The sequence below is a fragment of the Eleutherodactylus coqui genome, chromosome 1 (genome assembly GCF_035609145.1).
Source record: "Eleutherodactylus coqui strain aEleCoq1 chromosome 1, aEleCoq1.hap1, whole genome shotgun sequence".
In the NCBI taxonomy this organism is placed as follows: domain Eukaryota; kingdom Metazoa; phylum Chordata; class Amphibia; order Anura; family Eleutherodactylidae; genus Eleutherodactylus; species Eleutherodactylus coqui.
Genome location: NC_089837.1, coordinates 101,593,891 through 101,605,201, shown reverse-complemented (window position 1 = coordinate 101,605,201; position 11,311 = coordinate 101,593,891).

Below are 11,311 nucleotides of genomic sequence, written 5' to 3'. Positions count from 1 at the left end.
GAGGGAGGACATAGGACTTTAATATATTTTTTCTGCCTAACCATGAGGCGCACGGGATATCATATTTTTGTAGTGTGAGTTTAATCTGCGTCAGTAAGGGAACAAAATTTGCGTTATATAGATTATTTGCGTTCTTAGTAATCTTGATTCCCAAGTAGTCGATGGTTGTATCCGAGCATTCACGAGCTGGATCTAAGTTTTGCCCATCGTCCTGGGGGGATTGATACATTGAAAATAGTGGATTTAGTATAATTTATCTTAAAATTGGATATTGATCCAAAGGTGTCTAATAGGGTAATGAGGTTGGGAATTCCCTTTTCTGGTTCGGAGATTATGAACATGATGTCGTCCGCAAAGGCTGCCGCACTCAGGTTTATTGAGTCCCCCTCCAGTCCCCTAATAGTGGGGGAAAGCCTGACTGTTCTCAGTAAGGGTTCTAAAGTGAGGATGAAGAGGGACGGCGAGAGCGGGCAGCCCTGGCGGGTGCCGTTTCTGATGTCGAATGGAGGGGAGAGTAAGTTATTTATCTTAAGTCTTGCATATGGTTCCTTGTATAGAGAAAAAATTGCTAAAATAAAAGTGGGTGGGAAGTTGAAATGGTTCAATACTCTCTCCATGTGGATCCAGCTCACCCTATCGAACGCCTTTTCGGCGTCGGTGCCAACCAGTGCTAGTTCAATGTTGTGGGTCTGCGCGTATCTGCGCGTGGAGTAGCCTATAACAGTTGTCCCTGCCCTCTCTGTTTTTAACAAAGCCCGCTTGCTCTTTATCTATCAGGCGTGGAATGATGTCTTCTAATCTTTTTGCCAGTAATTTGGCCCACATCTTGATATCTACATTAATACGAGATATGGGCCTGTAGCTGCCACAGAGCTCCGGGTTTTTATTTTCCTTATGGATAAGCGTTATGTGCGCTTCTTGCGCCTGTTTTGGAAGTTGCTTTCCTGACATGAGTGCGTTCATCACGTCTCTCAATTTGGGGGCCAGCGTGTCTTTAAATGCCTTATAGTACACTGCTGGGAGGCCGTCTGGGCCAGGGCTCTTTCCATTGGGAGTGTTCTTGATTATTTCTTCCACCTCGCTCAGGGCGACAGGTTGTAGCAAATCTATTGCCTCTGACTCCCTCAGCTTGGGGAGATTAGCTGAAGAAAGAAAGTGATCAATCTGGTCTTTGGTGTTATTCTGGTTGGTTGGTGGCTCTGTATTTTTAAGGTTATAAAGATCGGCGTAGAACCTTTGAAAGGTCTCCGCTATTTCCTTTGACGAGGTTTTAGATGCTCCTAAGTGGTCTTTAATGGAGGGGATGTGGTTCCTAGCTTTGGCTTTCTTAATTAGGGAAGTAAGTAGCTTGCTACCTTTATTTCCATGAGCATAAAATTTATATTGAAGATAGAGATGCTTTTTATTGTATCTGGATTCTAGCAAGCGACCCAGTTCCCGCCTAAGGTCCCCTAGTTCCTCCATGTTGTTTTTAACTAAGGATAGTTTGTTGCGCTGTTCTAGTTTCGCGATTTGGGTTAAGAGGTTGTCTATTTGGAGTTGATGTTGTTTTTTGAGTTTGGAGCCCAGTGAAATGAACAGGCCTCTTACGTATGCCTTATGGGTCTCCCACAGGACTGGTGTGTTTACATCTCCCATGTCGTTGAGCAGAAAAAATTCTTCTAGCAACTCTGAGAGACGGTCCCTCTCTATAACAGAGTCCAATAGGGAGGCATTCAGTTTCCAGATCCACTCCCTGTGTCCCTCTACGTTAAATCTAAGATCAACGTGTATGGGGGAATGGTCTGAGATAGTGAATGCCTCTATTTTTGTTTTCACTACCTTAGGCAGAATTTCCTGGGAGACAAATAAATGGTCCAGTCTTTGGAACGAGTTATGTACTTGTGAAAAGTACGTGAAATCTTTTTCTGAGGGGTTGATGGTTCTCCATGCATCCACGACTCTCATCTCCCGAAGTAGTTTATGTAGCTTTTTGGTTTGTCTCTGGGAGATCCATGATCTACCCCTGGACGAGTCTAGTAGTGGGTTCAGGAATAGATTAAAGTCTCCTCCCAATACAATTGGGCCCTCAGCAAATTCTTTTAGGGTTCTCAGTTGTTCTAGCAGCCAATTTACTTGGTTCGAGTTAGGGGCATAAAGATTTGCTATTGTTATTTTCGCATTGTTAATGGAGCCCTTTATAAAAAGCGTTCTCCCTAACTCGTCTGAGTATTTAGCCTTCAGGGTGAACACGATAGACTTGTGAATCAAGATTGACACCCCTTTAGAAGCGGAAACTGGATGTGTATTATGGTAACACTGGGGAAAATTTTTTCCGGGTAGGTGGCTATGTTTGTCGGCCTTAAAATGTGTCTCCTGGAGGAGCAATATCTTGGTGTTGTATTTTTTAACTAATTGTGATAAATTGTACCTTTTTAGAGGAGTGTTCATTCCCCGGACATTGAACGATGTGACTCTGAGCAGCTCCGCGGCATCCGGCCCTCCCACTGCCATCTAGCAAGACCAAATGATGTTTATTAGGCACTAGGAGACAAAAATATCAAAGTTAGAAGTCAGCGTACGACTCAGATACTCAATGTACCACTAAGACTGGGCAGACTCTCTGTCGTCGCCGATCGGGCCGTGTCTCCACCAACACCAGCTGTTTGTATATTCTAGATTAGGATGGGGGGGGAGGGGGGTTTAGGAAAGTAGGAGGGAGAAGAGGATGGGGAGTGGGTAGGTCACACAGTAAAAAAAACAAAACAATTATAAATTTAAATTAACTAATCAGCACTTTCCGTGCTGTATGAAATACGGATGGGCTCTGTAAAATTACAAGAGCGCAGGCGTATATTCCAGGCGGGAAAAGAATTTATCTGCTTTCAGCGGGTAAAGTTAAGCTAAGGCCTAATCGGGGGAGCACAAATAGGACATTCTCCTTGTGAGGAAACAAAGCTGGGGATATTCAACCAGGTAGTTATGATCCGCAGAAACCAGTTGCATCATCAGAACTCTGTAATTTGGCGTGCAGTCTTTCTCGTGGCCCGATGGTGGTCCCTCGGGCTATGCCAACAGGCCCTTGTTGGGCCTGAGAGTTCGTCTGATGCTTAAAACAAGACGAAGTTGAGGGATTAAAGAAATCACCATCTTTTTATCCTCAGGTGGTTCCGTCTGTGTTTTCCTCTCTCTGCTTCTTTTTTTGTTTGTTGCGGGGGGATTTCGCGTGAGAGACTGTATGCCAGGAATCCTGCGCGGATAGCGTAGGCAGTGGCGGGAGGCTCGGGAGTTCCGGAAGGGGGAGCCAGTTGGGTAGGCTTATGGGCTCCAGCCCCAAAGCATGCCAGTTTTCCTGTAAGTCCTCTGGGGATCTTATGTTGAACCTCCTTCCCTTGTAGGTGATCCCGATACCAAAAGGAAACAGCCATGCGTACTTAATGTTTTTGGCTTTTAATTCTTCCAGAAGAGGTCTCAATAATCTACGCTTGGCGAGGGTGGAGGGGGAGAGGTCTTGAAAGATCCGGATCGCAGCCCCATCATACTGTAAGTTTCTGGAGTCACGTGCCGCATTCAAAATGGCTACTGCGTCCGGAAAAGACAGCACTTTGCACACTATGTCCCTGGGGGGGTCAGATGGAGCCGGTTGTGGTCTGAGAGCTCTATGCACTCTCTCTATAACGATTTCTGCTGCTCTGTCTTCCCCCAGCAAACTCACAAAAATTTCCATCATAACTTTCTGCAGGGTTTCAGATGCCCAGGTCTCTGGGAGACCTTTTATCCGGACATTATTGCGGCGACTCCTATTTTCTAAGTCCTCTTGCAGGAGGATCATCTTATTTAACTGGGTGTGCTGCTCCTTCAACACTGCTGCCAGCTCCCCCGAGTGTGTGGTGATGGTTGCCGTGGAGTTCTCCAGCTCCTCCACCCTCCTCCCCACACTTCTTACCTCCTCTTTGATAGCTGTCAACTCGGCAAGCAGGGGTTTCATCGTTGTGGACAGGAGATCTCTCATAAATCCCTTTGAGAGGGGTTCGTCCTCCTCCTCCTCTGAGGACATTTCTCCTTCCCGCGCCGCTGCTGAGGTTGAAGCTGAAGCTGCCGCCGGCGCCATCTTCCCTGCCGCATGTGGAGAGCGGGAGCTTCTATCTTTTAGGAATCCCTGAAGGTCTGTTTGTCTCCGGACCGGCCGAGGAGTCACAGCGTGATCTCCTGCTTTCTCCCTGCCGAGCTTCCCCATTTTCAGGTAAGATCGCTGCTTTAGAATGTCTCTCTCTGTGCTATAAAGACGGAGCGCAGGCTCTAGGCGTCCATCTCTTTCCGCGGTTAGGCTCCCGCGTCCACAGTAATACTTTTAAACTAAAAACTGGTGCAGTTGTGGAGGCTACAGAGGAGGTCTCCATCTGTATATGGCTGACCTTATCTGCAAAGACCCTCTTGGGGTAAAAAAGTTCAAACTGTCACCTACTGAGGAAATTTCCCGTGCTATTGGGCATCAATGACTCCACAGATGCAAGTCCGGGTTTTAAAGTTACCAGTTATACTGTTTATCACATTAACCTTCCTTGCAGCTCTGCAAAAATCATCAAAACCCAGAATACCATCCCAACAAATCACCTTTTCTCCAGGAATTTCATCAAGCCGAAAGACTGAAAAGAGTAAGAACACCTAATCCCAGCAAATGAAAGGAACCCCAACATGAGTAAAAACATTACTTCTATCAAGACTAAAGGCCTAAATATGCCATACAAATCATCTGCTATATGGAAAGAAGCTGCAGAGTCAAAAGCAGATATCCTTTGGATACAGGGGAGACACTTCATCAAGAAATCTGGCCAAAAAGTTTTCCCACGATCTACATGGCCAATGCTGACAAAAATGAGCAGAAGTAGTAATAGCTATAAAAGACACTATAAGGTTTAAAATGATTGATCACGTAGAAGAAACAGGTGGCAGATTCTTAATACTAGTATGCAAAACAAACGACTTCAGAGTGATGATCGCCAATATTTTTTACTCGCCAAATCCATCACAAATCCATTTCTAATACGATCGCAGACAGATATGGACACCAACAATCCAAAAAGGAAAATCAACACACACCCATCTTCCTGGATGTGCAGGGAAGAACTCCATGACACTTTCAGATGCCTAAATGCCAACTCCATAGAATATGCTTTTTACTCGGCCAGACATCGCTCTTTTTCTAGAGTAGATATATTCTATATGCTCCCCAAATTTCAGCAGGAATCTATAGCTGCATGGTCCGATCATGCCCAATGTACCTAAACCACAATCTTGCTCAAAGCTTAAGCATAGCTAAAAGGAACACCACATACCTTATCCTTATCCTATGAACATTATCCTCCCACTATATAAGGCACTTGTCAGGCCCCACATGGAATACTCTGTACAGTTCTGGACACCGGTGCTCAGGAAAGATGTTACAGTGCTGGAGGGGGTTCAAACAAGGGCGACTAAACTAATAATTTAGGCTATAAATCTAAGGTTATTTGTTAATCCGGGTATACAGGCAGGTAGGAACTATTAGGGGTTGATCCAGGGAACAGTCTGATTGCCATTAGGGAGTCGGGAAGGAATTTTTTTTCCCCAAAAGGGCTATTGGCTTCTGCTCTTGGGGTTTTTTGCCTTCCTCTGGATCAACAAAACAGGAGGTTAGACAGGCTGGACTAGATGGACATTGTCTTCATTCAGCATTACGAACTATGTTACTATGTTACCTAATGAAAATTCACAAATATCAAGAAATACAAAATTCCAGTATTTCCCATTTAATGAATCTCCAGAAATAAATCCATTTGTTCTCTGGACTGACCACAAAACAGTAATATGAGGGATCATAGCTAAAACAGGGGTACAGCATAAAAAAAACAAAACAAAAAAAAAAACAACTGTGTTGTCCTGCAGAAGCAAGTGCAGTTATCCACTTTTGTATGGCCATATTAATGCACTTTGTAATATACATCGTGCATTAAATATTGGCCATACAGTAGTTATATACTTACCCCCTCCCGGTGCTGGCATCCCCGTCTCCATGGCGATGACCAAACTTCTTCTCTGGTCGCCGGAACAGTCGCGCTTGCAGAGAGAGGAATCCTCTTCTGGATGGTCCGGGCTTACGAGCTGCATCCTGGCTCCTCCCCCTTCTCAGCGTCATCGCGTAGCTCCGCCCCCGTCACGTGGTGCCGATCAGCCAATGAGATGGCTGGAATCGGCAGTGGAGCTCAGACAGCAGAAGAACATCCACGGTGCACCATGGGAGAAGACCCGCGGCAGCCATCTTGGAAAGAAGATTTTTTAAAGTTGCTGAACGGGGATTCAGGTAAGGGAATTTTTCTTTTTTTAATAACACCTGGCAGCAGTATTCCTTTACAGGTACTGGGGGACTGGGCAAAAAAAAATAATTCTCTTTAGGCGCGGGACAACCCCTTTAACATCTCTGGAAAATCTGGAAGCAGAGCTGAAAGAAAGACCATCAATATCTCTCAGCCAAAATTGCGGGGATTATTAGAAGACCACAAAAACCACATAGGCCCTAAACATTTCCTATTATATACAATAGCGAACTATAAATTTAGTAGATTAATGGCAAATAAAGGAAAAAAAACAAAAAATAGAGAATCAAAGCCAACATCCCATATATGATTGACAATAAAGTAACCAAAAAATTAGAAACCCTATGCACATAGTTGATGCCTTTAGGGAGTTCTGCTTTAAACTGTACAACCTAAGGGCTTATTCACACATCTGTATATCGGTCAGGTTTTCACGCCCGGCCGATGTATGGTGTCCCTTTCTGTAGGGGGAGGAGGCGGGGCCCGGGAGCAGTCTTGATAGACATTGCTGTCGAAAGGTTGCCTGTCCTTGTATGAACATGGAGCAATAAAAATAATTTGTTCTTTTAAACACCTTTGATGCTGCCACGCTTTTCTATAACTTGGTGCCATTTCCGGACCTCGACACTATTTGCAATGGGGGGGGGGGGGGGGACTTAGCTCCGCCCCACCTCTCCCATTGCAAACAGTGGCGAGGGTCGGAGAGGGGGCGGGAGCTCAGTGCACTGCTCCCGGCCTGGCCCGCCTCTTCCCCCTGCAGAAAGACACAGTATATCGGCTGGGCGTGAAAACCCGGCCAATATATGTACGTGTGAATAAGACCTAGATGAGGACAAAACAATTGTACAACCATCTAAAGAAAGTATTAATAAATTCCTATTAACGATACACCTACCCTCTGTCAAACAAAACCAAATAGAGAACCTAAATCTACCCATCTCATCCCAAGAAGTTTAAAAATCATACATGAATCTAGAAAAGAAAAAGCCCTGGGGCCAGATAGATATTCTAACGAATATCATCAATTTTTGTCCCCCACCTCAACTAAACATATGGTCGGAAACTTATGAAGCCAGGCGACTTCTCCCCGGAAATGTTTCAGGCCACCATAGTAGCAATCCCTAAAGCAGGCAAGAGTACATCCTCCCCATCAAACGTCAGGCCTCTCTCTTTTAAATAGTGATATATAAAATTGTATGCCAAGGTTACAGTTAATCGCCTAATACCACCAACTCTAGTTCATAGCGATCAAGCAGGATTAGTCAAGGGCAGGCAGACTTCAGATGCCATTGGAAGAGCCTTAGACTTGATGCATAAAATTGGTGAGCTCTGAATACCTTCTCTGCTCCCAACACTGGATGCAGAGAAGGCATTCGATACAATCCACTGAGGGTACACATTTTCAGTACTTCACAAATTGCACTAATTGCTTTTCTTATGCTACCTTTAAACCCCAATTTGCTCAGCACCCCCTGCAAAAGTCCTCATTAATGGGGTCCTGATGAATGTTTTCAAAATAAACGGAACCCACCAGAGATGTTCCCTGTCCCCACTTCTATTCATTCTTACTATGGTGACCTTTGCAGAGGCAATTGGGGGAATCACCAATATAAGATCACATTAGCATTTAGACCACTCAAAGTAGGCCCATTGGCAGATGAGGTAGTATTATCAATAACCAGCCCTCCTGGCTCACTCCAAGCAATTCCCCAAACAATAGAACATTTTAGCAGCATATTATAAAATAAATGCACCAAAATCTCAAAAACTAGCCATAGATGTTTCTAGCAAATGAAGACCAAATCAAAAAAGAATTCCCTTACTCATGGGAGGCATTAGCAGTCCCCTACCTCGGCATAGAACTCGCCTTTCCCCTAGAGGATATACCAACTAAAAATATAAAATGCTCTACACAAGCCCCTTCAAAATGAGCTAAACTAATTTGCTAAGACAGAACCCTCCTGGCTGGGAAGAATTGTCTTATATAAAATGATAAATACCCTCCCACAAAAAAAAAAAAAATCACTACAAAGACAGGTCTTTCATATGGGGAAACAAAAGGCCGAGAGTAGCAGCATCCATCATGCAATGCTCAAAGGATAGAGGAAGACTAGGAATGCTAAACATACAGGCCTATTTTCAAGTAAACTTAAAGGGGTTGTCTCGCGCCGAAACGGGGGTTTTTTTTCCCCATAGGCCCCCCGTTCGGCGCAGGACAACCCCAAAGGTTGTGGTAAAAAAAAAAATTATTACTTACCCGAATCCCCGCTCTGCGACGTCTTCCTTCTTCCTTCACCAAGATGGCCACCGGGATCTTCACCCACGATGCACCGCGGGTCTTCTCCCATGGTGCACCGTGGGCTCTGTGCAGTCCATTGCCGATTCCAGCCTCCTGATTGGCTGGAATCGGCACACGTGACGGGGCGGAGCTACGAGGACCAGCTCTCCGGCACGAGCGGCCCCATTCACCAGGAAGAAGACCGCACAGCGCAAGCGCGTCTAAAAAAGCAAGACGACATCAGAATTACACGGATCCATGGCGACGGGGACGCCAGCAACGGAGCAGGTAAGTGAATAACTTCTGTATGGCTCATATTTAATGCACGATGTACATTACAAAGTGCATTAATATGCCCATACAGAAGTGTATAACCCCACTTGCTGCCGCAAGACAACCCCTTTAACAACTGAGACCTTGGTTCTTTTTAACTGACGGTATTGGCTGGCTGCCGTTGGAACACTTAGAGGAAAATCCATGAAAAAAAAAAATAATAATAATTCATAGCGATGGCCTGGGGCCCCCTCCTTTCCTATACCAGATTGCCCAACCATCAGTAAAAAGGCCTGGATCCACTTATTGCACATATCTAAAGGCCCATTTACACAGAGCGATGATCACTTAAAAAAAAAACACCGCTAAAATGCGATCATTTGAGCGATAATCGTTGCATCTAAACGCGCAGCCTTCGTGCACTGCTAGCTGATCATTAAATTCAGGCCAACCTAAAAATAGTCTTGTGGTCTTATCAGGACCACACTCCGAGTTCTCCACAGGTAGCGCTGATAGCATTGTTACCTGTTGGGAGAACAACTGGAGCCAAATGCAGATAAGAGCCCTCAGGCTATGGACTGCATTAATCTAAAGGCTTCATTTGCACACTAAATAGCTATTAAGTAGCTGAGTAGCTACTTAATATAGTTTATGCAAAATAAATCGCTCAAAGCTGTCACTCAAACTGTTGTTTGAGTGATCGCTCCGTGTAAATGGGCCTTACACCACCTTTTCCTAGGGAAAAAATCCCTGTACCCATTAACCCCTTAGTGACGGAGCTTTTTTGCTTTGTTCCATTTTTGTTTTTTCCTACTCCCTTTTAAAAAAAATCGTAGCTCCTTTATTTATCCATCGACGTCGCTGTATGAGGGCTTGTTTTTTGCGGGACAAATTGTATTTTTCAAGAAAAACTTTAAAAATTCTAAGCGGAGAGAAATGTAAAAAAACGACATTCCACCATCTTTCGGTGCGTCCTGTTTCTACAACGCACAAACTGCAACAAAAACGACCTGATATTTTTATTCTATGGGTCAGTACGGTTACTACGATACCAAACTTATATAGTATTGTTTTTGCTGTAGTACTTGTATTTTTTTTTTTTAAAGATATTTAATTTTTTTCAATTATTTTCTGCGGTCATTTTGTGCGCGCAATAACTTTTTTTCCGTCGACGTAGTTGAGCAAGGGCTCATTTTTTGTGGGATGTCCTGTAGTTTCTGGTAGTATCAATTTGGAATACATACGACTTTTTGATCGCTTTTTATTGCGTTTTTTTCTGGGAGACAGGGTAACTAAAAAAATGCATTTCTGGCGTTTTTTTTTTTTTTCCCGACGACGTTCACCGTGCAGAAAAAATAATGCACTACTTTGATAGAGCGGACTTTTACGGAAGCGGCGATATCAAATACATATTTTTATTTTAGGATTTAGATTTTTTAATAATGGATATGGCAAAAGGGTGATTTAAACTTTTGGAACTTTTTTTTTTTTTTTTAACAATTAAAAAAACTTTGATTTTTTTACATTACTTTGAAGTCCCCCCGGGGGACTTTGACATGCGATGCTTTGATCGCTTCTGCAGTAGGACGTAATGCTATAGCATTACGTCATACTGCTTTTTGACAGGCAGTCTTTCAAGCCACCCTGTGTGGATGGCTTGATAGGCAGTCTGTTAAGGCAGCCCTGGGGCCATTCATTAGGCCCCCGGCTGCCATGACACCTGCACGGCTCCCCCGATCTCACCCCAGGGGAGCTGTGCAGGACCCCCGAACAGCGTTCGGGGGATCTAAATGCCGCTGTCAGAATTTAAAGGGTTAATAGCCACGATAGGCCGAACGCGGCTATTGCCCCCGGGTGTCAGCTGTAATAAACAGCTGACGCCCGCGCTGTATGGAGGGAGATAGCGGCGCTACATCCCTCCATACACGTCCTGCAACAGCAGGACGTAGTTTTACGATAGGGCTGTCACTAAGGGGTTAAAGGTCCTTGAGTTCTACTCTGAATGTCTGTCATTGGGCAAGTGAAAAGGGATTGGACTTCCTTTCTAACCTCATGGAAACTGCTAAAATGAAAACTTTCCATAGCCTGAGAGAAGAGTTCAAATTTACCCAGAGCGAATACTTTAGACATCTACAAATAAAAAATATTCTTCTAAAATGTAAGTTTACTAGATCTCCATCTTCCTATACTTATCTATAGCTTCGTGTTTATCCCCTCTACCTACCTTCAAAATCGCAGCTTGAAATTTCTTTATAAAAGACCCACATTCTCAACTGGGAAAAAGATTTTAGTGCCGCATCCACTACCGCACAATGGTCCAGAGCATTTGTATGGGCCCACAAATCTGCACTATGCTCTAGCCCCTGGTGGAGGTCCATTATAAAGTAATTACCAGATGGTACTGCTCACCCTTTAGATTGGATAACCC